The sequence below is a fragment of the Furipterus horrens genome, unplaced genomic scaffold (genome assembly GCF_987537825.1).
Source record: "Furipterus horrens unplaced genomic scaffold, mFurHor1.1.pri manual_scaffold_2, whole genome shotgun sequence".
In the NCBI taxonomy this organism is placed as follows: domain Eukaryota; kingdom Metazoa; phylum Chordata; class Mammalia; order Chiroptera; family Furipteridae; genus Furipterus; species Furipterus horrens.
Genome location: NW_028327172.1, coordinates 68,040,015 through 68,066,414, shown reverse-complemented (window position 1 = coordinate 68,066,414; position 26,400 = coordinate 68,040,015). Strand labels below are relative to the sequence as shown.

Below are 26,400 nucleotides of genomic sequence, written 5' to 3'. Positions count from 1 at the left end.
CCGCATCTGTTAGGTTAGCTATCTCCTCATCACTTAGTTCTCCCACTGGAACCTTGATCTGTTCCCCCTTCTGGGCCATACTTCTCTGTCTCCTCATCTTGACAGGCTCCTTTGCTTGTTTGCCTTTGTGTCTTAGGTAGATTTGTCACTCCTGTTATATTGTAAGGCATGGAGCCTTTTGTATTCGTCAGCAGAAAGCGACCTATTTCACCACATGTGGTGTGTATATGGGGGATGGGACTGAGAGGAAATAAAGTCACTTGCTCAGCACTCATCACTTTTCCAGGCACTTCTCTCACTTTGTATGGGACTGGCACCCTCTGGGGGTTGCTCTACCTATTCTTCCCAAAGTGGGTGGGTCTTCAGACATTCTAAGACTACAGGGGCCCTTTAAACAATTGGACTCTGCTGAGAGATCAGCAGTTTCTTCCTCCACCCCAGCTTCCACTGGTTTGCACAGTCAGAAGCAATGAGGCTTTATTTCCCCCAGCTCTGGAACTGTGAGCTGCATGGTCTGGTCTGGTGCTGGGAGTGTTCCCCAGGTGTCCCTCCTGACTTTTTTAAATGTGTGACTGTGCTTTCTAGTAGCCTGCTGCTGCCACCACTGCTGCTGCCACCACACTGCATCCTCTCTGCCCAGGTTCCACCCCTCCTACCTGTCTGGATGAGTATATCTTCTTTATATCTTTGTTGGACTTCCATGCAGCTCGATTTTCTGGAACTTGTGGTTGTTTCTAGTTTTGAGGTAGTTGTATGTTTTCTGAAACACATATACCCAGCCTACATTTTAAATTTCTTCAAGTAAGATTACTTTCCATCTTCGCATAATAAAAAACAAAAAACAAAAACAAAAACAAAAACCTGGTGTGTTACTCTCCTGATCTTTTATTTTTTTACATCATTCATGCCAATGAGAATTTGAAATAAAAATACTTTGAATAAATTTAGTTATTTTATGGAATAAGGTCTACACTTTTCATTACAACTCTTGATCTTTTTTTGAAAAATATAGACTCTAGTTAAAACAATATAGCTTAAGAGAAGAGACCTGATTAATACTATGCCTTTCTTCTTTAAGTATTTCCTAATCATTGGTAAGGCCCAATGGTACCTAGAACTAGATCTACAACCAGCGCAACAGCTAGAGAGGTGCCAGTCCCATATGGGAAGCAGAGCTCCTAGAAAAGAGGAGAGTGCTGAGCAAGGAGCATTATTCTCTCTCAGTCCCCTCCCCCACATACAGTGCCACCATGTGGTGAAACACATTGCCTGTACTGATGAATACCTAAGGATCCACCCCTTACAACATAACAGGTGTGATAGCTCTACCTAAGACACAGAGGCAAACAAACACAGGAGCCTGTCAAGATGAGGAGACAGAGAAGTATGGCCCAAAAGAGAGAATAGATCAAGGTTCCATTGATGGAACTAAGAGATGAGGAGACAGCCAACCTAAGAGACCCAGAGCTCAAAATACTGGTGATAAAGATGCTCAGACTTTGTCGACAAATATACTTGAGTATGGCAAATGGATAAGGGAAGAAGTGAAGGCTGTGCTAAATGAAGTGAAGGAAAATCCACACAAAATCAACAGGGTAAGGAAACCAAGGATCAAATCAATGGCTTAGATGTAAGGAAGAAATAAAACAGTCAACCAGTACAGAAAGAAGATACAAGAGTTGAAAATAATGAGGAGAGGCTTAAGGACCTCTGGGACAACTTCCTGCTGAAGGGAAATGGCTGATGAAGAGCTTCAAACCTCTGTACAGCATGCCCAGCTTCAGGCTGTCAGAGACCCTTGGGAAGATGAAACCAAAGTCTTCAACCTCTTTTTCCATTAATACCTTATACAGCACTTTTCACAACAAGTAGACTCTGGGTTTAACCGATTCACTGAACTCAACCTTCATTAAGATGGACAGTGGAAGTGTTTTTGTCTTCAACAAGAGAGCCACCAGATGAACCAAATTGGAGAAATTAATGGCTGGCAACTTTTTGAAGTTCTGAAATTTGTCCCATAGGCTGAACTGGAAAGTCATCTGGAAACCACCTTTCATAGTTGCAAAACTAGCTGGTCAGGAAACTGTAGAAAAGGTTTTAGGTTTTCTCTTGAAGGAAGCAATATGTGAGAACATGAATGATCTCGCTCTCCTGCTGGTCCTTAAGTCCAAGCTTTAAGAGCTTTTCAAACGCGTCCAATAAATCTACACTAGTCACAATAGTATAAAAGATGTTCCTCCTGACCTCCATATTCATTCTCTGCTTCCCGGGGAGTTCCAGCATCTTCACACTAACCATGCCTACCAGCAACTTCTGCAGGGCCTTCTGCAAGCTGCTGTTGATCATCGGGTCCAACTTCAGGCAGAACCCATGATCCACTAGCACCCACTTTACTCAGTGTCAGGATGCTGTCCCAGGACACACACGGCTGCATTTCTGTGTTCAGGCTTGTGCCGCTCATCAGATCTCCTAACAACTTCCTCAGTATCTCCATGGGCTCTGGGTCATAGTCCAGGATCTTCCACATTTCACTGTTTTTTAGCACCAACATCATCTCCAGTATAAACTGAACCTGGGTTTGGTCCTGGAATTTGCCGCCTGCCCTGCTGGCTTTGGCCTGGGTCTCTGTGGTCAGTTCCTTAAATGACAAAACATCATCTTTTTCAATGAAAAGCCCACATGTCTCAGCATTAACAGGATCAATTCAATATCTTTTTCTGTGAAAGTACTAAGTTTCCTCAAAATGTCACAGATGAGCAGAGACTGTGCCATGTGGAAGTTGTACAAGTGGGCGATGATGGTGAAGAGGTTATTGCATTCTTTGCCTTCACCTCCCTTTTCGTAGATGCTATCAAACTGACTCATCACAGCCTCCAGAAAGTGAGCTCCCATCTTGATCCCCACTGTGCTGTGCAGAATGCAGACCAGAAGGATGTGCTTCATCAGCAACTGACAGGGTGTGGCCCAGCCCAGGGCGCAGGCACTCAGGACGACACGCATCAGTGTGTCACTCATGTCCTTCCTGCTGTGGACCATGTACAGTTCTTACAGCTGCGGGCTTATGGAGGCCATGTAAAGTTTGCTCAGCCTGTTAATTAAGACTTAGACCTGCTTCTCGAGCCTTTCTCTCTCTTCCTTTTTCTGGGCATCCACACTCTCCACAGCTCTCAGCATGTGAGGTACTTTTCACCATTTTCACTAAGACTCTGCTGCCCCGAAGCGCCCAAACCCTCCGGGGCATTTTCACTCCTCCCTCCATCCTCAGCAAAGCGAACTCTTCTTGTCTCACCTTTTCCCCTTCTGCCTCCCATCTGCTGCTGCTGCTTTCCCCTTTTCCTTCTGCACATCCTGATCCTAGTTCCTGTCCCAGGCCTTTCTCTCCCTGTTGCTCCCATCCCTGAATCACAGGGGTGCCAGAAGGAGAAGAGGAAGAGCAAGACATTAAAAGTTTATGTGAAAAGATAATGAAGGAAAACGTCCCAAATTTGGTGAAGGAAATAAATATACAAGTCCAGAAAGCACAGAGTTCCAAACTAGATATACCCGAAGAGGACTACACCAAGACACATCATAATAAAAATGTCAAAGGTTAAAGATAAAGAGAGAATCTTATAAGCAGCAAGAGAAAAGCATAGACTTACCTACAAAGGGGTGCCTATAAGACTATCAGCTGATTTCTCAAAAGAAACTTTGTAGGCAAGAAGAGACTGGCAAGAAGTATTCAAAGTGATGAAAAGCAAGGACCTACAACAAAGACTACTCTATCCAGCAAAACTATCATTTAGAATGGAAGGGCAGATAAAGTGATTCCGAGACAAGGTAAAGCTAAAGGAATTCATCTTCACCAAACCATTATTATATAAAATGTTAAAGGGACTTATTTAAGAAAAAGAGAATCAAAATAACACCAAACTCATATTAAAATGAGCATTAAAGTGACAACAAATTCACAATGATCAACAACAGAACCTAAAAAAATAAAAACAAAACAAAACTAAGCAAACAACCAGAATAGGAACAGAATCATAGGTATGCGGATCATTTGGAGGGTTATAAATTGAGAGTGGGAAGGGGGAGAAATGGGGAAATGGTGCAGGAATTAAGAAGCATAATTGGTTGGTACAAAATGGACAGGGGTAAGTTAAGAATAATATAGGAAAGGGTGAAGCCAAAGCACTTATATACATGACCCATGGACATGAATTAAGGGGGGTGGGATTGCTGAAGTGAAGGGGGGTACTGGACAGAGGGGAGAAAGGGAGTAGAAATTAGGACACCTGTAACAGCATAATCACTAAAATATACTTAAAAATTAATTTTATCTGCCTTAATCATATTTTTAAGGTGGAAAAGATAAAGCTTCTTGAATATCAATTAGACCAGGCACACTAACTTCATTTACCAAATTCAGTCCGTAGGCAACCACATAGCAAAATCTGTCCTTATTATTAAATCTGTAGAGCAAATTCCCAAAGAACATAATATTTATATTTATCTATTTCTTTGTCATATTGTGATGCAGAAAATCTTGTTCTGATTTTTGATTTGCATTTTGTCTAATTGACTGATATTTCTGCAAGTTTTTTATATTTTTGAAATTCCTAGTATTTTTCTAATTTGTTTCTATCAAATAAGCAACATGTTTTCTAAACCAAAGAAAGTATTTTAATTTTTGAGGCTGTCTACCTCATCAGTTTTTGTGAAGATGCTATAAAAAAAGACTCTTATAAACAACCTGTGAGAGACCTGCCTTGAAATCAGTCATATTTTATTAAAAGATTATATATGTTCTTTACTTTTAATCCAGTAATTACCCATCTAGATACCCTGGCTGGTTTGGCTCAGTGGATTGAGCGTCGGCCTGCAAGCTAAGTGTCGCTGTTTCGATTTTCCAGTCAGGGCACATCAGAGAAGGAAAACTCTGATTCCAAAAAACCTCCGCTGCCTTGCAGCATACCTCTTCAGGGGAAAGGCTAAGGGAGTAAACCCAGACAGAAAATCCGGAGCCAGAGTCCCTAAGGCGGTTTGACGTTGTAGTCAACACCGGCAACTCCTGCGGCGCACCTGAAGCCAAGCTGTATTGACTCTGTCTTTCCCCTTGGATCCTTCAGCTGCGAAGAGAGGGGGGGTCTGCTGCATGGGCAACAGCTGGCTCTCCATATCACCCTGCCCAGGCTTTGTAGCTTCACTGGAGAGGACACTCCAGCGTCATCGCAAGATGTCGACTCAACACGGGAGGAGACAGATACCGGTTATAAGCTCATCCGATTGGCGAAGGAAACGAGCGCCAGGGGTCTCCTCTGACGGTGGGAGAGGTCATCGCACCTCACTGGACAGCTACCGCCCGCCTCAAGCTGGGCAGCCCCCAGCCAATTAGGTGCCATCTCGCCATGGCTCGCCTGCCCCACTGGGTGCGTGGGGATCATAGAGGCATCTCTCAAAAAGTGGGCCACAAAACACTCGCACCAGGCAATTCCAAGCAAAAAACAAGAAAGAAGCCTCCAGCTCTTCGCCTCGCTAGCTGGAACATCAGGACCATGTGCCCCGGACTTACTGCAGACCTTCCGTGGATCAATGATGCCAGGAAAACCGCCGTCATCGACAGGGAACTGGCACGACTAAACATCGACATTGCGGCTCTACAGGAGACCCGGTTGGCCGACAACGGAACTATCAGAGAAACCAACTACATCTTCTACTGGCAAGGGAAGTCTCCGGACCAACCAAGACAGCACGGTGTTGGGTTCGCTGTGAAGAACACGCTTGTTAACTCCATAGAGCCACCCACAGGAGGCACAGAGAGATTACTTACCCTCCAATTGTCAACAACTTTCGGCCCAGTCAGCATTCTTAGCGCATACGCCCCAACCCTCTGCACCACCACCGAAGTGAAAGAACAGTTCTACCATGCACTGGACAAAGCGTTATCCAAGATCCCCAGAAGTAACGCTCTTTATCTCCTTGGAGACTTCAACGCAAGAGTAGGAGCCGACCACATGGCCTGGCCCACCTGCCTCGGAAACTTTGGGAGAGGAAAGATCAATGAGAATGGTCAGCGACTGCTTGAGCTTTTGTGTCACCACGGCCTGTGCGTGACAAACACATTCTTCAAGTGCAAAGAGATCCACCAGGTGTCATGGAGGCACCCCCGCTCCCGCCACTGGCACCAGCTTAACCTCGTCATCACCAGAAGAATGGATATTGGCAGCACCCTCCTCACCCGCAGCTACCACAGTGCAGACTGCGACACGGACCATGCCCTCGTGGTAAGCAAGGTGCGCATAATGCCGAAGAGGTTGCACCACTCCAAGATGAAGGGTCGCCCACGCATCAACACCAGTTGTGCCAGCAACCCAGTTAAGACCCAGCAATTCATCAACAGGATGGAAGATGCACTCGGCGAGGGAATGGCGGCAGATGACATTATCGAATCCAATTGGTCACGTCTCCGCGACGCCATATACAACTCCGCCATTATTGCTTACGGGAAGAAAGAGCAGAAGAACGCTGACTGGTACGAGACTCACTGGGAAGAAATGGAACCCGTGATCGAGGCTAAGAGGAAGGCCCTACTGGCTTACAAGGCCACGCCCACTCCCAGTACACTTCAAGCTCTACGGGCTGCCAGGAACAAAGTCCAGAAGACCGCCCGCCACTGTGCCAACACCTATTGGCTAAACCTGTGCAGAAGCATCCAGGAAGACGCCGGTATAGGCAACGCATGAGGAATGTATGAGGGTATCAAGAAGGCAACAGGCCCAATCGCCTCCAAGATCGCCCCCCTTAAGTCCAAGACTGGTGAGGTCATCACTGACCAGGAACAGCAAATGCGGCGGTGGACCGAGCACTACCTCGAGCTGTACGCGACGAGGAACACCGTAACAGACACTGCTCTTAATGCCATCCCAGACCTACCAGTCATGGGGGAGCTAGACACCCCACCTACTGTGGCAGAGCTCGGCAAAGCCATCGACCGCCTCGCTTGCGGGAAAGCACCAGGAAGCGACGGAATCCCTCCAGAAATCCTAAAGAGCGGGAAACCAGTCCTGCTAGAGCCGCTCCACCATCTACTCTGTCTCTGCTGGAAGGAGGGTTACATCCCCCAGGATATGAGAGACGCCAACATTAGCACCATGTACAAGAACAAAGGAGACCGCAGCGACTGCAACAACTAACAACTACCGGGGCATCTCTCTCCTCAGCGTCGTCGGCAAAGTATTCGCCCGGGTCGCTCTTGCCTGCCTGCAGACCCTTGCTTCCCGTGTCTACCCAGAGTCCCAGTGTGGCTTCAGAGCTGGCCGATCAACAGTGGACATGATCTTCTCCCTACGTCAGCTGCAGGAGAAGTGTCACGAGCAGCATAAACCACTCTACCTCGCCTTTATCAACCTCACAAAGGCGTTTGATCTGGTCAGTCGAAGCGGACTCTTCAGCTTGCTACGGAAGATTGGCTGTCCACCACATCTGCTTGCTGTGGTCATGTCCTTTCACGACAACATGCACAGCACGGTGTCCTACAACGGCGCAACCTCTGAGGCCTTCCCAGTCAGCAGCGGAGTAAAGCAGGGCTGCGTCCTCGCACCTACGCTGTTCGGAATCTTCTTCTACATGCTCCTCCAATACGCCTTTAAGGACTGCAGCGAGGGTGTCTTCATTCACACCAGATCCGATGGCAAGCTCTACAGCCTGGCCCGTCTACGAGCCAAGACCAAAGTCAAAGAGGTGCTCATCCGTGAGATGCTCTTCGCCGATGATGCAGCCTTGACATCACACTCCGAAGAGGGACTCCAGCAGTTAGTCACTTGCCTTTCCCACGCATGCAAGGAGTTCGGACTAGCCATCAGCCTGACGAAGACGAACATTATGGCTCAAGGCACGGGGACTCCCCCATGCATCACCATCGACGGATACACCCTGGAGGTTGTCAACGATTTCACTTACCTTGGGTCCACCATCTCGAGCTCTCTGTCAGTCGACTTGGAGGTCAATTGGAGAATCGCCAGGGCAGCCACAGTTATGGCCAGACTGAACCGGCGAGCGTGGAACAATTCCAGCCTCACTGAGAAAACCAGACTGCGCATCTACCAAGCCTGTGTACTCAGCACTCTCCTCTATGGCAGCGAGACGTGGACCACCTACGCAAGGCATGAAAGGAAACTCAACAGCTTCCACATGAGGTGCCTGCGATGCGTCCTGCATGTCACCTGGCAGGATAAGGTCCCCAACACCGAGGTGCTGAAGCGAGCCAACATGAGCAGTTTGCATGCAGTTCTTAGCGAGAGACGCCTCAGGTGGCTCGGCCATGTCAAAAGAATGGATGCAGGCCGTATTCCCAAAGACCTCCTCTACGGCGAGCTAGCAGAAGGCCAGAGGATGACAGGGCACCCAAAACTGCGGTTCAAAGACATCTGCAAAAAGGACATGACACAATGCTCCATCAATCTCAACACATGGGAAGTTCAAGCAGACGACCGCCTAGCCTGGAGGCTCGCGGTCAGGCAAGGTACGTCACGCGCAGAGGCTGCGCGCAACGAGGAGGCGGCCCAGAAAAGATCGAGGCGGAAGCAGCGTCAACAGCAGCAACAACAGCCATCTGCCTTCACCTGTAACAAGTGCGGCAGGGATTGTCACTCCCGAGTTGGACTGCACAGTCATTCTCGGCGGTGCAGATAGACTCTCAAGAAGCTACGCCATCGTCTCTCGAGACGGACGGCTGCCGACGACCCATCTAGAAATTTATGCTAACAAAATACTTGGAAAGGTTCACAAGAATTTTGCATATTTTTTTACTAAGGTTATTTATTTAACAATAATAATAGAAAATAAAAAGTCAATGATTAAGATTTAATTGCTGGAGATATTATATTAAGTGAAAAAGAAAAGGATTCCATAAATTTATATCCATGGTATGTAAATTAGAATGCTAATGCTAATTTTTTGTATAAAAAATAAAACTTACAGGTAGTTACTTATGATTTTGTTTGGTTAATTAAATATAGGTCTATATCTCTATATAGATCTATATATATATCTATGTCTAGATATCTATATCTATATTTATCTATCATATATATACACATTTTGACCCTTGTCTATTTAAATTAATCTTCACATTAGTGCCACAAAAAAAGAAAGGCCCCTTGGCTTATAACCTAAGTAATATATTAGGAAAATTACATACTAATTCAAGGGTCCACCTTAATTCCCTCTCTTTTCTCTTTTTAGTTAAATAAAAACAAGAGAAATAGAAGATGAGTAAAAGATTTAGAAGCCAGGGAAACATGGAAATCTGAGATCAAAATGATTCTGTGCTTAGTTTGAAGAAGAACAACTGAGAAAATTGTTACACTCTTAGAGAGATTCTATCAATGTCCTTATCCCACCTGAGCATGAAGTAAAAGCAGTATATAAATCCTATATAGAGTTTTAGGCATGTCATCTCAGCAGGTGGTATGGGCTTGTATACCACTTTTCTGTGCAGTTAATAGTGACAGATATGTGACATTAATAGTTTCCAACTAGTGAGTTATTGAAATTGTAATCATTAGCAGATATCTTCAAGTAACAAAGACCACAAAGACAACAGGAATTGTAAAAACCTTTCAATTGATTGAGCAAACACTGAATTAATGGAATTTACTGATTTTTCTGCCATCAGTAGAATGAGTATTCAAGATCAAATTTAGATTCAGATGAGTATTAACATTAACATTTTTGGCATCTAACTTAATGGTCAATGAAATTAGTTATTAATAGTAATGTATATCAAATAGGGCACATAGATAAAGCTAATAGATTAAACTGCTACATCCACTTTGCTCTCTTTAAAACCATTCCACACAATGGTAAGGCAATAACTTATTAAAACATAAATCTACAAGGAAATGCAGAGTTGGAGAAGAGATGCTACCAAGCAGTCTTGACATATGAAAAGTGGATATATGAAAGGTAAAGGACAGAACAGATCCAAGTGAACTGACTCCATTACAGGTAAGGAGCCTGCAAAGCACCAACTTAAGTTACACTGTGTGGTCCTCATAAACCATAAAATTTGGTGGCACTAGAAACCTTTTATATCTGTATGTCTGCATGTGACTTGGTATAAATAAAGAGAATTGGTTAAAAGTCTGTTTAAGAGGCAGAAAAAATCCTTTCATCTCCATGAAGCTAGATCTTCCACATCACTTTCTTGGTGCTCTCCTGGTAAGGAGGCCTCAGAGTACCATTTTTCTGACTTATTGTGGTGTTTCTATTTCTTTAAAGTTTCTATATTCCTATATAAAGAATATAAAGTTCACTATACTAAAATTTGGAGATCAGTCATCTAACAACATACAGAAATCCAAACTATAGATCAGATACTCCTTTTGCAAGCACAAGTTTTTCAATGAAATGTTTTTTATTTAATGTTCCTGTGTTTATAGGATATTCTCTTCCTGCTAGTTCATTCTTGATCTCTTTTACTTCAGCATAAAAAATAGAACTCTACAAGAATACCAGGCATACTAGAAGAAGAAAGCGAGAAGGGAACAGAGAGCCTATTCAAACAACTAGTTGATGAGAACTTCCCTAGCCTGTGGAAAGAACTAGATCCTCAAATTCAAAAAAGCAAATTGAACACCCAATTACCTCAATCCAAAAAAGCCTTCTCCAAGGCACCTTGTCTTAAAACCATAAAATATTAATGACAAAGAGAGAATTGTCACAGCAGCCAGGGAAAAGGAGAATGTAAACCTATATAAGTTATCATCGAACTTCTCATTATTTTCATATTTAAAATTATATCAAGAATACCTCGCATAATATTAAATTATTTATAAACACATGAATTAAAAACTTCAGAATATTTTAGTACATGTTAAATTTTATAGAATAAAATGTGCTAGAATATTAATAGTATATTGACATATAGATTATTTTCAATATTTACTAAAATAAATTTTAATGTCATAATTATCAGTTATCATAAATTTTTATTACATCTCTGATTATATCATTAGAATAGTTTATAAAATGGATTTAAAGAGACTGTATTTTACCTAAAAGGTTTTATGATAAGTTAAATAAGTCAGTGTGAGAAAGACAAACATTATATGATTTCACTTATATGTGGAATTTAAAAATAACAAAATAAATGAACAAACAAAATGGAAACCAACTAATAGATACAGAGAACAAATTGATGGTTGCCAAATTGGAGGTGGGAGTAGAGGGATGGGTGAAAAAAGGAAAGGATTATGATATACAAATTGCCAGTAACAAAAACAGTCACAGCATAGGAGACACAGTAATATTGTAATAATTATGTATGGTGTCAGGTGGATACTAGTCTTATCAAGGTGGTCACTTCATAGCTTGTATAAATTACTAACTACTATGTTAGACACCAAAAGCTCATATAATAGTATATGTCAACAGTAAATTTAAAAAGATCTTAAAATAAGACACATATAACCCTATTTATATAATTTCTTTAAATGGTCTTCCAAATTATGTGAAAGTAATAAAAATTACTGTTAGCTAAGAATGCATTAATTATTAAAGTATTTCTCATATACTTTTTGGAGATGAAATATTTGTAACAAGGACAGATGATTAACTTTATAATTTTCTGTTTTAGAGTACAGTTTCTGGAGAAAAGTGTGACCCAATTATATTGCCAAAACCTTTACTATTTGACATTTTGTTGAAATAGTAAATGAGGGAGGAAAAAGCAGATTGAAAAATTGTAAGTAATTTATATGATATGAGGAACACTTCCTACTTAGTTTTTCTTAAATTATCTAATCTCTGTCATCTCTACAAAAGTCTATTATAGTAGGCCTTTGTTTTTTAACCTTTATGTTTCCTTCAATGTGCTCAGTATTTAATAAATGTCTATTCAAATAAAATGACTTGAATGCTTCTTATCTGAAGCCTATTAAAAAGTCACAGAATTTTATTTTTATAAGTATGAATAATAATTGGAAAAATGATTCTAAAACAAATATAAATTTTGTTAAATAAAAAGTTTTTTAAGAAGAGTTTTCTTGCAAATCCTGTATCATAACTTTTCAACTTCAGATAACTTGCACTTGAATTGTACCACTTTAAAAAATTTTAAGTTTGTACCAAAGAATATTAAAAATAGTACATAATAGCACTTCCTAAATGTAAATATTTCCAAAGGAAAAGTTATTTTTAATTGCAAAATTGCTCTTTTCTTTGGGAAATAATGAAGCTACATTACCAATTTAGTTACTGAATAAATATGCAAGATCATTTGTAAGGGTCACACAGTTTTTAAGCTATATGAATGAAATATTTAAAAGTAATATATATCAGATGTTTGATTCCTGTAAAGGATTTGAACAAAACTTCTATTATTTACTTACTTATTTTATTAAGATATAGGCATACTATACTACATTTGCCTCAGGTGTACAATGTAGTGATTTGATACTTATGTTCCTATATTATCACCACCATAAGTATAGCAACCATCTGTCACTACACAAAATTATGATATTATCAATTACATCTACTCTTCTGTATGTTACATTCTTGCAACTAATTTATTTTATAACTGAAGTTTGTACCTTTTTTTCATCTTTACCATTATTCTTAAGATAATAACATAGAAAAGACTGAGTTATTGGATTACTATATGGTCAGTAAATTAAACTATGCCTTTGGAAGTCAATTTATGCTGCTGATTTATTATAGCTATTTCTATTATCTTTATCAATATCACAACTCAATGGAGGCCCTGGACAATTAGCTCAGTTGGTTAGAGCATCATTTTGATATGCCAAGTTTGTTGGTTATATCTCCAGTCAGGGGACATATAAGAATCAACCAATCAATGCATAAATAAGTGGAACAACAAATCAATCAGTTTCCTCTCTCTCCCTCTAGTTTCCTAAAAATCAATAAAAAGACTCATTAGAGAGTATCATGGCAAACACTAATGGTTGAAAAGATAAAAATTAATATATAAATTTATGGTTGATTTATTAGAGTGTTAAATATCATAAAGATACAATTCTTTCTAAAATGATTATATTTGATCTTATCTAAAATCATGGTCTAACAGGAGTGATTTTGGGAACTTAACAACATTGTGAAATTTAAATGGAAACTCAGAGGACCACAAAAGAACAAATGCATTTTTAAACTTTTTGAGAAAATTTGTGTTAAAAACAATGATCAGTCAAAGCATTGCATTAAAATGTATAAATTATTATTAAAAATAAGAGACAACCAATAAAAAGTGTCTAAGTAAACTGAGTAGAAATTTCACACAAAAAGTTTTTCCAACTGTCCTATAAAAAGTGCTCAACTTCAATAATAGTTAGAAAAATCCCCCAAAGTATACTAATAAATACTGCACATAATTTTAAACAATTGATACTATCTATCCTTAGGTACACTTTTACAAAAGATGTACATATTTACAACAATAATAACAAACAACTTAAAAACGCAATAATATCACCTACAAATAAATAGAATAAGTTAATGAATTGTGGCATATTTATACAAGAAACACCAGTAACAGAAACAAAATGAAGTACAACTACAAGCAACTATATTGGTTAATCTTACAACTTTTAAAATAATAGAAGCCAGATATGAAAATTAAGATACTCTATTATTTTATTTATATATTAAAAACAGACAGTACTATAGTATCTAGGAGACATGTTTAGCTACTAAAAGAATAAAACAGTTCAAAGGAATGATTACCATAGAAGAAGCAAGATGGTGAATTCTAGGGAATAGGGAGGTTTTGTGATTGGGAGGGAGCACAAAGTGGTGTTCTTGGAGTGATGGGTAAACTTTATTTGGACGTGGGTCACTAAGTCACTGACACAGAATATTAGATTTGTGGGGGTCACAAGATAGAGGTGGAGTAAGAAGCTCTTTCTTGTACCTCCTCCAAGAACCAAACTGGAAATAAAGAGGGGAACAGTCACCCAAAATAAACAACCAAAGACTACTTGAAGAAGAGACCGTTGGTCAAGGACAGGCAGAAACCAACTGGAGACTGGTAAGAAGGGTGGGGACACAAAAGGGGATGGCCACATTCAGACAGGCAGAGGCCAAGGTTGCTGAGGCACAGCAGTGGGAGCTTCCCTCTGAAAGGAGCGAAGCTTCTACCCAAGAATAGGCTCCCAAGCACAGAGCGCCAGTGACAGGATCCATCACCCTCATAGCATTCAGTGGTGAAAGGACACAGGGCTTTTGTCTGCCAGGAAGGGATGGAGCCCACTGGAGACAGAGCCACTATTTTTTCTCCTTCTTGAAGGGGCCAAAGCACATGTTATTCATTCAAAACAACTCACCTTGGGCTCCAGCGAAGGGAGAACAGAGCAGAATGGAGTGGGGTGAGGAGAATGCAGAGTGATAAGCACTGGGAGAGACATGGGGGAGCGACTGCTGTAGGGATTTCTGTGCCTGGACATGCCTCAATATTGCTCTTTGAGGAGAGCAAGCATCCCCCATGGGAAAAGCAGTTATCTGACCTGTAGTTACCCCGGGACCTGTGGGATACTACTCCCCTCACCCTCTGGAATCCTGGTTTCCACATCCTGCATCATCTTTTTTTCTTCTCTTTCTCCATCCTAAATCTTAACCCTTGCTGAGGAGACAGCAACATGCACAGACTCCGGGGGTGTCAGAGACTGGCTTTAGGGTACAGGCACTTCTTATTAGCTTGGTGCTTCCTCCTCATGGAAGAGCTCATTTTATGAGGACAGTATTATCCTAATCCCTAAACCATGTAAAGACACAACAAAGAAAAAAATTACAGGCCAATACCCTTAATGAACATTGATGCTAAAGTCCTCAACATAATATTAGGAAACTGGATCTAGCACTACATTAAAAAGATCTTACACCTTGACCAAGTGGGATTTGTCCCAAGGATGCAAGGTTGTTACAGTATTCACAAATCAATAAATGTATTAGTTACACCACTGAAACAAAATGAAAGATAAAAATTACATGGTCATATCAATAGATTCAGAGAAAGCATTTGATAAAATCCAGCACCCATTTATAATAAAAGGTCTAAGCAAAGTATATGTAGAAGGATCATACCTCAACATAATAAAGGCTGTATACAAAAAACATACATCCAACATCATCCTCAATGGGCAAAAACTAAAGGAGTTTCACTTAAGATCAGGAATAAGACATGAATATCCACTTCCACCTCTCTTATTCAACATAGTACTGGAAGTCATAAATATAGTGATCAGACAAGAAGAAATAAAAGGTATCCAAATTGGAAAATAGAAAGAAAAACTGTCGTTATTCAGAGACAACATGATGTTGTACATAGAGAGTCCTATAGTCTCCACCAGAAAATTACTAGACCTAATAAATGAATTTGGTAAAGTAATGGAATAAAGAGAAATACTCAGAAATTGATGGTATTTTTACATACCAGTAATGTACTATCAGAAAGAGAAATTAAAAAAACAACCCCATTTACTATTACAACACAAAAAAGTACCTAGAAAGAACTTCAACCAAGGAAGTAAAACACCTGTGCTTGGACAACTAGAGGACACTGAGGAAAGAAAATGAGGAAGATACCGATCAGTGAAAACATATACTGTGTTCATGGATTGAAAGAATTATTATTAATATGTCCATACCATTCAAAGCAATCTATAGATTCAATACAATTTCTATTAAAATATCAATAGCATATTTCACAGATCTAGAACAATGTTCCAAAAATTTATATGGAACAAAGTTGGAGGTATCACAATACCTGATATCAAAGAATAGTATAAGGCTACAGTATTAAAAGAGTTTAGTACTGTTATAAGAAGAGACACATGTCACTGGGACAGAACAGAGATCCTGTAAATTAACCCATGTCTTTAGGGTCAATAAATATATGACATGGGGGCAAGAGCATACACTGGAGAAAAGACAGTTTCTTCAATAAATGGTGCTGGGAGAACTGGACTAGAACATGCAAAAAATGAAACTAGACCACCAACTTAACACCATACATCAGAATAAACTCAAAATGGATAAAAGACTTAAATACAAGTTGTGATACCATAAAAATCCTAGACGAAAACAGGCAATAAAATTTCTTGCATAGCAATGTTTTTGCTTATACATCTTGGGACAAGAGAACCAAAGGAAAAAATAAACAAAAATGACTACATCAAATTAAAAAGCTACTGCACAGCTAAAGAAACCATCATCAAAATGAAAAGGGAACTGACTACATGGAAGAATACATTTGCCAATGATACATCAGACAAGGGTTTAATCTCAAAAATATAAAAAGAACTCATACGCCTCAACACCAGAAAGACAAACAATATAAGTAAAAAATAGACAAAGGAGGACATACATAGGCATATTTTTAAAAAGATGCCCAACATCACTAGCTATTAGAGATGCAAATTAAAACCACAATGAGATATCACCTCACACTCGTCAGAATGGCCATCATTAATAAATCGACAAACATCAAGTGCTGGTGAGGATGCAGAGAAAAGGGAACAATAGTGCACTCTTGGTGGAAATGCAGACTGGCACAATCACTGTGGAAAACACTATGGGATCTCCTCAAAAAAATTAAAAATTGAACTGCCTTTTTACTCAGCATTTTCACTGCTGGGAATATACCTTAAGAATCTGAAAACACCAATTGAAAAGAATATATGCACCTCTATAGCAGCATTATTTACAATAGCCAAGATTTGAATACAGCCTAAGTGCCCATGAGTAGATGAGTGGATTTAACAAAGACTGTTGTACATTTGCATAATGTAGTAAAAAAGAAGAAATTCTTACCTTTTGTGACAGTATGGATGGAACTGGAAGCTATTATGCTAAGTGAAATAAATTAGTTGGTGAAAGACAAATGCCATATTATCTCACTTATAAGTGGAATCTAATGAACAAAATAAACTAATGAACAAAATAGAACCAGAGGAACAGAAACATGGAAGGACTGAGAACTACAAGAAGGGAAGAGACTGGTAAGGACTAACTGAAAAAAAGGTGAAAGGATTAGTCAAAGAACATATATGCATGACCCATGGACATGAACAATAGTGTTGGAATTGACTGTGAGCAGGGGGTGGGCTGGGTGGAGGGGAGCAAAGCAGAAAATTTAGACAACTGTAATATCATAAACAATAAAATACTTAAATTTAAAAAGAACGTGGAAAATAACTTTGTGCAATTTTCTATATGTGCTTTTTCTCACCAATAAAAACATTGTTAAGTTAAAAGCCAAACCAATAGGATCATTTCTCTTCATTAGATATGAGGAAGTGAGTAGATGACAGTTTTGTTGCCCAGTCATGTGTCGATAAAGAAAAAACATTTTCTATGTTTATCACCTTAATGCTTATAATACATGACATTATAGGCTAGAATTATTAGAATACATATGTTCAAAATTATAAAATTTAAGCTTTAATACTTGACCAGCATAGTTAAGGTTGTAAAGTGCCCATGAAAGGAAGAAGATATTATATAAACTCTGAAAATCATTGTTTTATTTTATTGAGTTAATAAAGAATAAAATATATACAGTATGATAGTTTAGCATTTGCAATCTGCTATTTTGGAGGTCTTTAAAATATCTTGTGTGTCTATTTCACCAGGGCTAACTTTGGCAAGTTTGTCTTGGTTCCTATAATTTTTTTTTTTTTTTTTTTTTTTTTTTGGTATGCCCTTCCTTCAGTGTGAATCTTTTTAGCCTGGGCGTCTTACTCTGCAGTCTCACAATTTACATAACCCTTAAGTTTATTTTACCTTACTATAACCTACTCACCTGGGTGAAAACTTCTGCTTAAACGTTGCCTTATTACCTTCTATGAAATCACTGCTTAAAATGCACTCTCTCCCCACTATTTATGCCTCCTACACTTCATTATTTTTCTCATTTCAATTATCATCAGTATGTCCTGTAATTGTTTTTTTTTTGCATTTCTTTCATCAATAGAATATAAATTTAATGACCACAGAGTTTTATGTTGATTAATTTCTGTATCTACAATTCCTAGAATTGTATCAAGAACATTGAAAGCTCTGAAGAAATATTTGATGGGTGAATAAATAAATGAATCAATGAATGATCCAATTGCTAATAAGTTTATTTTCATACCACACTGAATAACTTTACCCTAATGTATTATCTGTAGTTATTATCATTTAAATTTCCACTGGGTTTTCTAAAAGTTGTTCTCTTAATTCAGTATGCAGTGAAAGACTAAGAAGAATAATTTAACAATCATCAAATTATATTAGAATCATATGTTAAATTTCTATTTATCAGATGCCCATCATATTCATTAAGTCAATTACTATGCTGAATCAAGCTATTCAACATCTATTAGAGATATAATTGATATTATCATATTTTCTGAGAAGATGATTAAATAATATTAATGTTGGAGACCACAAATGGTCATGGCAAGATACAAGGGGGAAAACCCCCCCAATGGATTTTATTTATTAAAAATTATGTATTTATTCTTACATTTTAAACTTTATTCACCTTAAAAGTACTCTCTATTTGATGCAAACAACTATTGAGATGTTTTTTTCCATTGCTCCAAACAGTTTTTGAACTTGTCGATTTTGATGCCTTTTAGTGCTTCTGCCATTTTTTGTTTCACCTCTTCCACACCGGCAAAACATTTCCCTTTGAGGACTTTCTTCATCCGAGGAAATAAAAAGAAAAGTCACTCAGTGTGAGATTATGTGAATAGGAAGGGTGGGGCACAGGGTTAGTGCTGTTTTTGGTCAAATATTGCTGAGCACCTGCACAGTGTTGTCAGGTGTGCTTGTAAATCACCCATCGCGAAATGGGCAAATGCATTGAAAGTCTTAAAAATTTTTTTTCACTGAAGCCAAATGCAGCCTCTCACAATAAGACCAGCTGGTACACTGATACAGATAGGTTCCTAGAACACTCACCTAGCAGGGAAGCCTGTACTAAAAGGGACCTGGTCTTCAGAAGATAATTTCATTTTTTTTCTGGGTGCACCCCTCATATCTATGATACTTTGGGCACAGATATTATTTGGAGATTGACCAAGACAAAAATATATTTTGAGTTTTCATGTACTTGGAAAATGTTTCTGATATTAAAGAGGTAAGAAATAACATATGACAGGCATTTGATTAAATAATACATTTCGCTTGGGAAAAATTTGGTGAACATAATCTTGAAGCCCCATGGAGATTATCACAGTGTATGCAACGTATCTATATTTCCATTTGGTGTAAATTGATATCTTGAGCTTTCTAATTTCTGAACGTGGTACACATCTCCATTTATCTGGGTTTTCTGGAATATCTTTCAATAGGTTGTATTATTTTATGCCTAGATATCTTACACATATATTCTTAGATTTTTTTAGAGGTACTATATACTTTGATGTTGCTTTAAGTAGTTTAGTTTTCAATAATTAATTATTTTTCTATAAATCGATACTATTGATTCTTAATAGAACTCTAGATTGATATTAGCTATTTTGTTTGTATTTTAACCTTTATTATCTTACCATTTTAAATTACCCTTTACTCTTAGTAAATGTAAGAGTAACTTCTCTTATTCATCACATAATTTTCAGTGCTTGTCACTGTTCCTGGAATATAGGAGATTCTCTAAATGTATTTATTGGGTGAATACATAAAAAATTGATGATGAATTAATCTGCACTGAAATTCTGACCATTATGTGATGAGTCTGTACTGGAAATATTACAAGAGACAAATAAATGCTTCCTCTTTTGTAAAGTAAAGATAAAAACAGCTTTAGTCTAAAATTTTCAAGTCTATAAAACAGTATTTCTTTAAATGTGGTATAAGAACAACCCTTTTCAGAGTTACCCAGGGGCTTATTAAAACCTTGATTTCTCTGTCCAGTTCCCATGCTCGCACTGCTAATTTGGAATCTCCTATTGTAAGTATCATCACCTAATTAACAAAAACAAAGTATGCAGACGTTTTTTAATGCAATCTACAAGCAACAAAGTTTATTTCTTAAATTCATAAATTTGAAATTGTATTAAATGGAGGCTAACAAAATACAGTAGTCACATATTTAAATGTTTGCTTTAACTTGCTTGTCTCAGGAAATTTTGCAATATTTTCACATCTCATCATAACTTCTGGCCAAAATGAAGTACAGTATTTTTCTTTTAGACATCTTGTTTCAGGTCTCTGAATTAGAAATTGGAGACTTAACTTTTAAAGTAATTTTGTAAATTGGCTTCATCCTGGGAACTGAAATACTATTGTTTAGGAACTACAGCTCAAATCAGACTCACCTGGACTATTCTGCTATTCTATTTCATTTCTTAGAAAAATACTTACATTTTAGCTAATCTTTCTGTCCCCAGTTTTTTAAGATGATGATGGCTTTAGATGGCCAGCTAGAACTCAACAATGAAACTGTGCTCTGTGACTTCTTTCCTTGCAATTTCTGTTGTTTAGAAATAGATAAAAAGACACTTGACATTTTCTTTTATAGCTTTGCTCAGATTTCCTACTGAGGTTTTAATTTGTTTGCCCTGTTTTAATAGTGAATTCCTGAGCAAAATGCACTTTACCTGTAACCTTAGGATTACTTACACAGCTATCTGCAACTGTGACATTCCACTGATGTGACTTTCCTTAGGAGTGTGTGTATTATTGACATCAGTAGAATGATTTGAGTGACTGGCTCTGTACAGACATGGATCTTTTGTTCCTCTGTGCCTGTATCTGCAGGTGGAGAAGACAGGCAAACACCGGGGGTCATTTTCACTTTGTTTAGAAGATAATCGGCTCTTGATTATTTATGATTAAAGTTCATGTTAGTTTTCTTTTTTCCTCAGAGAATTTAGATCATAAAATTTTTAAATGCCCCAATATTCCAATGAGTTCTACAGTTTCATCAGTAGCTTAGTCTTGGCTTAGAGCAGGAAACATTTATTGATTTATTTATAGGCTATTTTCCTAATTTCCTGAAGCCAATGATATATAGAAGGAAACCAGTAGGTTTTTCAGGGGTGGACCAGCCTGCTGGTTTCCAAAAGTTTGAGCTAGGCAACAGAAATGACAACTGAATCTTCTAGTATATAGGTAGGTGCTTAATAAAAGTCTAAGCTATTAGCGACCAATATTACCAGGAACAATGAACAGATCACAGTTCCAAAAGGAGTGTACTTGAGATCCCAAAACCCTTAGGAAGTATACTCTAGACTCCTTAGAGAAGAAAGACCGCTGTACTTATTCAATATGTGGTATGTTGCTCTTCATCTCATCAAAAAGTATAAAATCTGCTGAGGAATAAATTAAATAAACCCCAAACTGCAACAAAAGCACTACATTTGTTTTATTTCCTAGGTTACTGTGATATATATACTGAATTTTCTTGCACTATTTCTATTTCCAAATCATTTCACAATGCTCATGCAAAATCATTACTATCCAGTCTCTATCTCTGTCTCTTTCAATACACATTTGTCAGTTCTCTCTCTCTCTCAAAACAAAGGGACAAATTGAACATACCTATATTATGCAATTATATAATTTATTAGAATAATTGTCTTTTCCAAATCCTAACTGATATCTGAATATGTTTTAAAACAAAATTTATAACAAATTTTCAGAAACTCATTGCTCTCACCTTAATGTGTGCATTAATTTTCATTATGTATGTCATTTATTATTTTGAATTTGTACTTATTATTTCCAAGACCCTTACCACTGATTAAATTGATTAAAATTTACTTTGGCATGTAGTCACATTGATTAAACTTTTTTATGATTTTTCACTGCTAAATTTATTGTAAAATCTTGTATCCCAGAAATAACCTAATGGTCTCTGGAGAATAATTTGCTCCTGTTAGATTATTAAAATACTGCTTAATAATATTTCTCCTGTCACTGGTTTGTAAGGTTTGAAAAACCATATTTACTAAATTTGATCAGTTGCCTTTTTTTCAGTTCCCTGGTTGTCTATGAAACAGCCTCAGATGGACAGAAACATAATCTGAAACTGACTTGATCAAGACAAAACATAAGATTCATAATTTTAAATTATTTTATAGTTATAAGATCATAGAATTCATAAATAAGGTACTATCTATATGTTTTAGGAATGCTTATCTAAAATTGTCTTGATTTTTTATTTAGTCTGAGAAGTCCAAAATACAATGCCATTATCTCTAAATAATAAACCAAAGATTTTCTTTTAGTTTTTCAAGCATAATACAAGACCAATTTCAAATATAACCTAATATAAGATTTCATTACCAACAATCACAATGAGCCATTCATCATTTTGTTTGAACATAGTCCTTAAACCAGGTGTAGTTTAAGGTGACAATTTTACAATGAAAATCAATTAAACATTTTGTCCTATGAGAAATAGGAATACAAAAGGATTATGAAAATTATGATCACTAAAATTATACACTTTCATATGCTGCAGCTGCACTATAGATGTTTAATTTCCACTGATTTCAAAAAAGAGCTGTTTATGGAAATGCTCTGCAGGCATGCAGTGGCTGATTGACTGCAAAATGTCAGTAAAATATTCTATCTAGGAAAGCACATGTTAGAAGAAGATATCTATGGAAACCATGGAAATGGAGTATTTCTAAACACTTCTTAAAAGCCAAAAAATAAAACAAAAGCAAGCATGCAAGCAATCAAACAATATATAACCCAAAACAACGACAGAAGATAACCACATGCAAAGTTTTAGCATATAGAGCTTGCTACAGATGGTTATTTCTGATGCAAAAGAACAAATCCTACACTAGACACTTCTATTGAAAAAACTACGACCAACATCTTCTATGGATACATTTCTTTTGCATTTTTTCCATAGGATTTTAGATAGAAATAATCTATTAAATGTCACATGTCAGAAAAACTTTTGTAATTACTGCTTTTGAGGAAGATTTATCTTTAAAATTTCCCCTATAATAAAACACATCCTTGTAACATAGCTACTCCTATTGTTTACTTCAAGGTGCATTCCCAAAATTCTCTTTATTGTCCCTACTTCTTCACTACCAACTGTATTCTTTGCCCCTAATAATAGAACTTTTATCTTGCTGTTGCTAGGAGGAAGACAGGATCACCTATTCACCCAAAATTGGTTCAGATGTTCAGACTGATGACATCATACACACACCAAGAGAGTTTTAAAAACTATCCCTGAGATGTTCTGATGGGATAAGGGGTGCAACAGGCACCTTGTGGCTTGAGTGAAAAGAGGGGCGATTTAAAAAAAAATTGTGATTATAGTGTAGTGGTTGCTGTCATTAGGGTTCTCAGATGGAGCTGGACTTTGTGGGGCTCAGACTTCTCCATGGCATTATGAAATGGAAGCAATGGGCTTTTCTATCAGGTACCCAGATGCAGTTTATGCAGATACAGGGCAAGTAGAGAAGTGGGAGAAATGAAGTCTAAAAGCTGTCCTCATTCAAACTTCAAATGCAGAGTCAGACACTACCTTACCTACTAAGGCAGTTTTTTTCCTATAGAATTGATAAATTTCTAATTGACACTTCCAAATGCTCACAGCTAGTTCTTATTATTCCCTCAGGGCACATTTCTCTGTAGTAAATAGTTCTCTGTTATTGGGTAGCCTCTTGTGGTTAGAAGAGTTCATTGGGAGAAGTAATTATTCAAACTCAGGTTAAACCACCATGCTTACAACACCGATAGCCCAGTAGTGAGGAGTCATATAAAAACATGACAGCTTTTTTGATTGACATGTGGCTGCAATGAAAGATGAGAAGGAAGGAATTAAAATACCCAGTGGCGTCAGGTAGAAAAAGAAACGAAGTTCTGTTAATCCTGTAAACTGTCTCCTACACTGGTTTCCATAAAAGGAAGGCTCTGACCCCTCCCCCCCTTTGGCTGTAATTTCTTCCAATCTTTTAGTTTTCTCTCTTTTTAAAAATAAAGGTCCTCGATTTAGATATTTTCTAAGTTCAGTTATTTGATTTATTTTAATACATAACATTTATATTTATCTCAATGTTTTACTAACCACCTTTTATATTATTGTGAGATAATTCTCTGTGGGTTTCTCCTATTTTTCCACATTTTGTGAAGGAGGCATTGATTGTCCTTTGATACAAATTAATTTTCAAGGATATGAGTAAACAGCCTGGGAAGAAAGAGATATTTTCTCTCCCTAGAGGAAAGTGAAGGCATGACTACTATATGGCATAATGAAGAAAAGTTCTCCCACTATAGTAAAGGGTAGACATGCTTATTGTCTATTAAAAAAGACATAGATTCCCTATGCTCAGGATTCCTTTTTGTCATACAATTCACTGCATATGCAAATATCACTTTGTGGTTTTTACCTTGTCCTGAGAAAATCAAGGTTTGGTGAAATCTGATACTCTATGCTATGACTAAGCAGCTGTGTGTGTGTGTGTGTGTGTGTGTGTGTGTGTGTGTGTATGATCATAGATAGACATTAATTCTCATTATTTAAACTCTTATAGAAAAAAATAAAGAGGGACAGATGGAAACAGAGAAAGAGAGAATAATGGGTCAAACCATCTTCAAAACTGACCTCAGCTCTAATAGTCTATGTTTATATCTCTATTTCTGTTCACACCTATAGAGAAATATATATATATAATGCATGTATATATATAAATAATGTAAAAATTGAGAACAGGATGATCATAAAGGTGAATGACTGGGTGGTGAGGTGTGATGTTACATTAAATAATTTACAATCAAAATAATACAAAATATATCAAAAATGATACAAAAACATTAAAAGTACTTTTGCTGATATAAATAATGATAAACAAGAATAAGCTCTAACTGTGGAACATGTTTTTATGCAGTGCTGGAAAACCTAAGGCAAAAGGTGTTTGAATGTTTTCAAAGAGCCAAACAAGGACAGAATGGTTAGAAAACAGTGATTAAGAGGTAGATGATATAGGTGGTTAATGTAAGTGGTGGAACATAGACTGCTAGTTGCCCTCAAACAGTCTCATTCTCATCTAATGACAGAATTCCAAGAATTTTTTGACAAATAATTCCACTTTGCTGTATTAAAACAAACAAACAAAAAACTCTAAGAGCCATCTTGGGCCTTTAGGCTGAAGGCCACATACAAGAGATACCAGAGAGGTGAACTAGAAAAAGCAGGAGTTGCTAATGAATGTATACATCTGTCATGTCAATCGTGTGCTAATTATCTTGGGATTGTTAAGTGAGATAAATACTTTCCCATTTAGTAAAAGTATTGCCATAATACTTCGGGATTTTCTGTTTTAAGTGCCAAACTAGTCCTAATTAATGCAGGTAGGCAGACATCTGAAATAAAGAGTTTTATAAGTCATATTAAGGGCTTTAGAATTTTTCTAAATAAAATGGAATGCTATTGAGGATTTTAATGTTGTTGTTTGAGGTGTTGATCTTTAATATCTTGTCCTCTTTTGAAAGATCTGTATCTCTACAGTGCAAATAGTAACTACTATGGTGAATGCTTAAATGTACACTCCAAGTCTTTCCCTACATGATATCATTGATGAGTTTTGCTCTTTATTTTTAAAAAACAATTTACCTCACAATGATACAATATGTTTAGGCTTACAGCTACAACATAAATCAATTATGGGAAATGTTAAATTAGAGGTATTCAGAGGAAAATGCAGGGAAGAGTAATAAAAGCCATCTTTGGCTACTGTAATGGAAAACAATTTACAGAGTATAATTTGAATGGTGCCATATGCTGTCTTTAACCTTCATTATTTCTCTTACCGATTAGCAACCAAAAACTAAAGTAACAATCGAGTCACCATTTTAGTAATTTTTTCTAAAGAGAGTTACATTTAAAATGGAAACAGTATGTCATTAAACTGATAAGAACAGATACTACACTTGATCTTAGCCAAAAGGTTGAGGACTGATTGAAAGAGGTAAAGGAATTAGTCAACAGACATACATGAAGGACCCATGGACATGGACAACAGTGAGAGGACTGAATATGGAAGTGGGGGGAAGGCTGAGTGGATGAGGAAGAAGGGGAAAAATTGGGACAACAATAATAGCATAAATAATAAAACATTAAGAAATAAATTAATAAAATGGGAATGTTATTAAGAAATCAAGTTATTAATCTGTTAACACTTGCTAAAATTAATGTATTTAATTTTCTCTATTGCAAACTTTACATTATTTCTTACCCCTTCTCTATCTTGCATTGTGCACATTTTCTTCTCATGTTTAGCACCACCATCACTATTTGTGTGTGTTTTTTACTATTTATGGGGTTAAGAGGACTCTTTTGTTTCATCTTTTTTTTTTTCTTACTTCACCCATTTACATTTAACAAATTTATTTTAAAAATTCTCTCTAAATTCTTACTCTCCTTCACAGCCAAAC

At 37.4% G+C, this 26,400-nt stretch overlaps 2 pseudogenes; both read right to left on the bottom strand.

Moving 5' to 3' along the window:
• Positions 1-1,700: 1,700 nt before the first annotated feature.
• The window catches only part of LOC150018746 (nucleolar MIF4G domain-containing protein 1 pseudogene), a 59,958-nt pseudogene continuing 35,258 nt past the window's right edge, over positions 1,701-26,400 (bottom strand).
• Positions 25,805-25,926, bottom strand: LOC150018747 (U2 spliceosomal RNA; annotated as a pseudogene).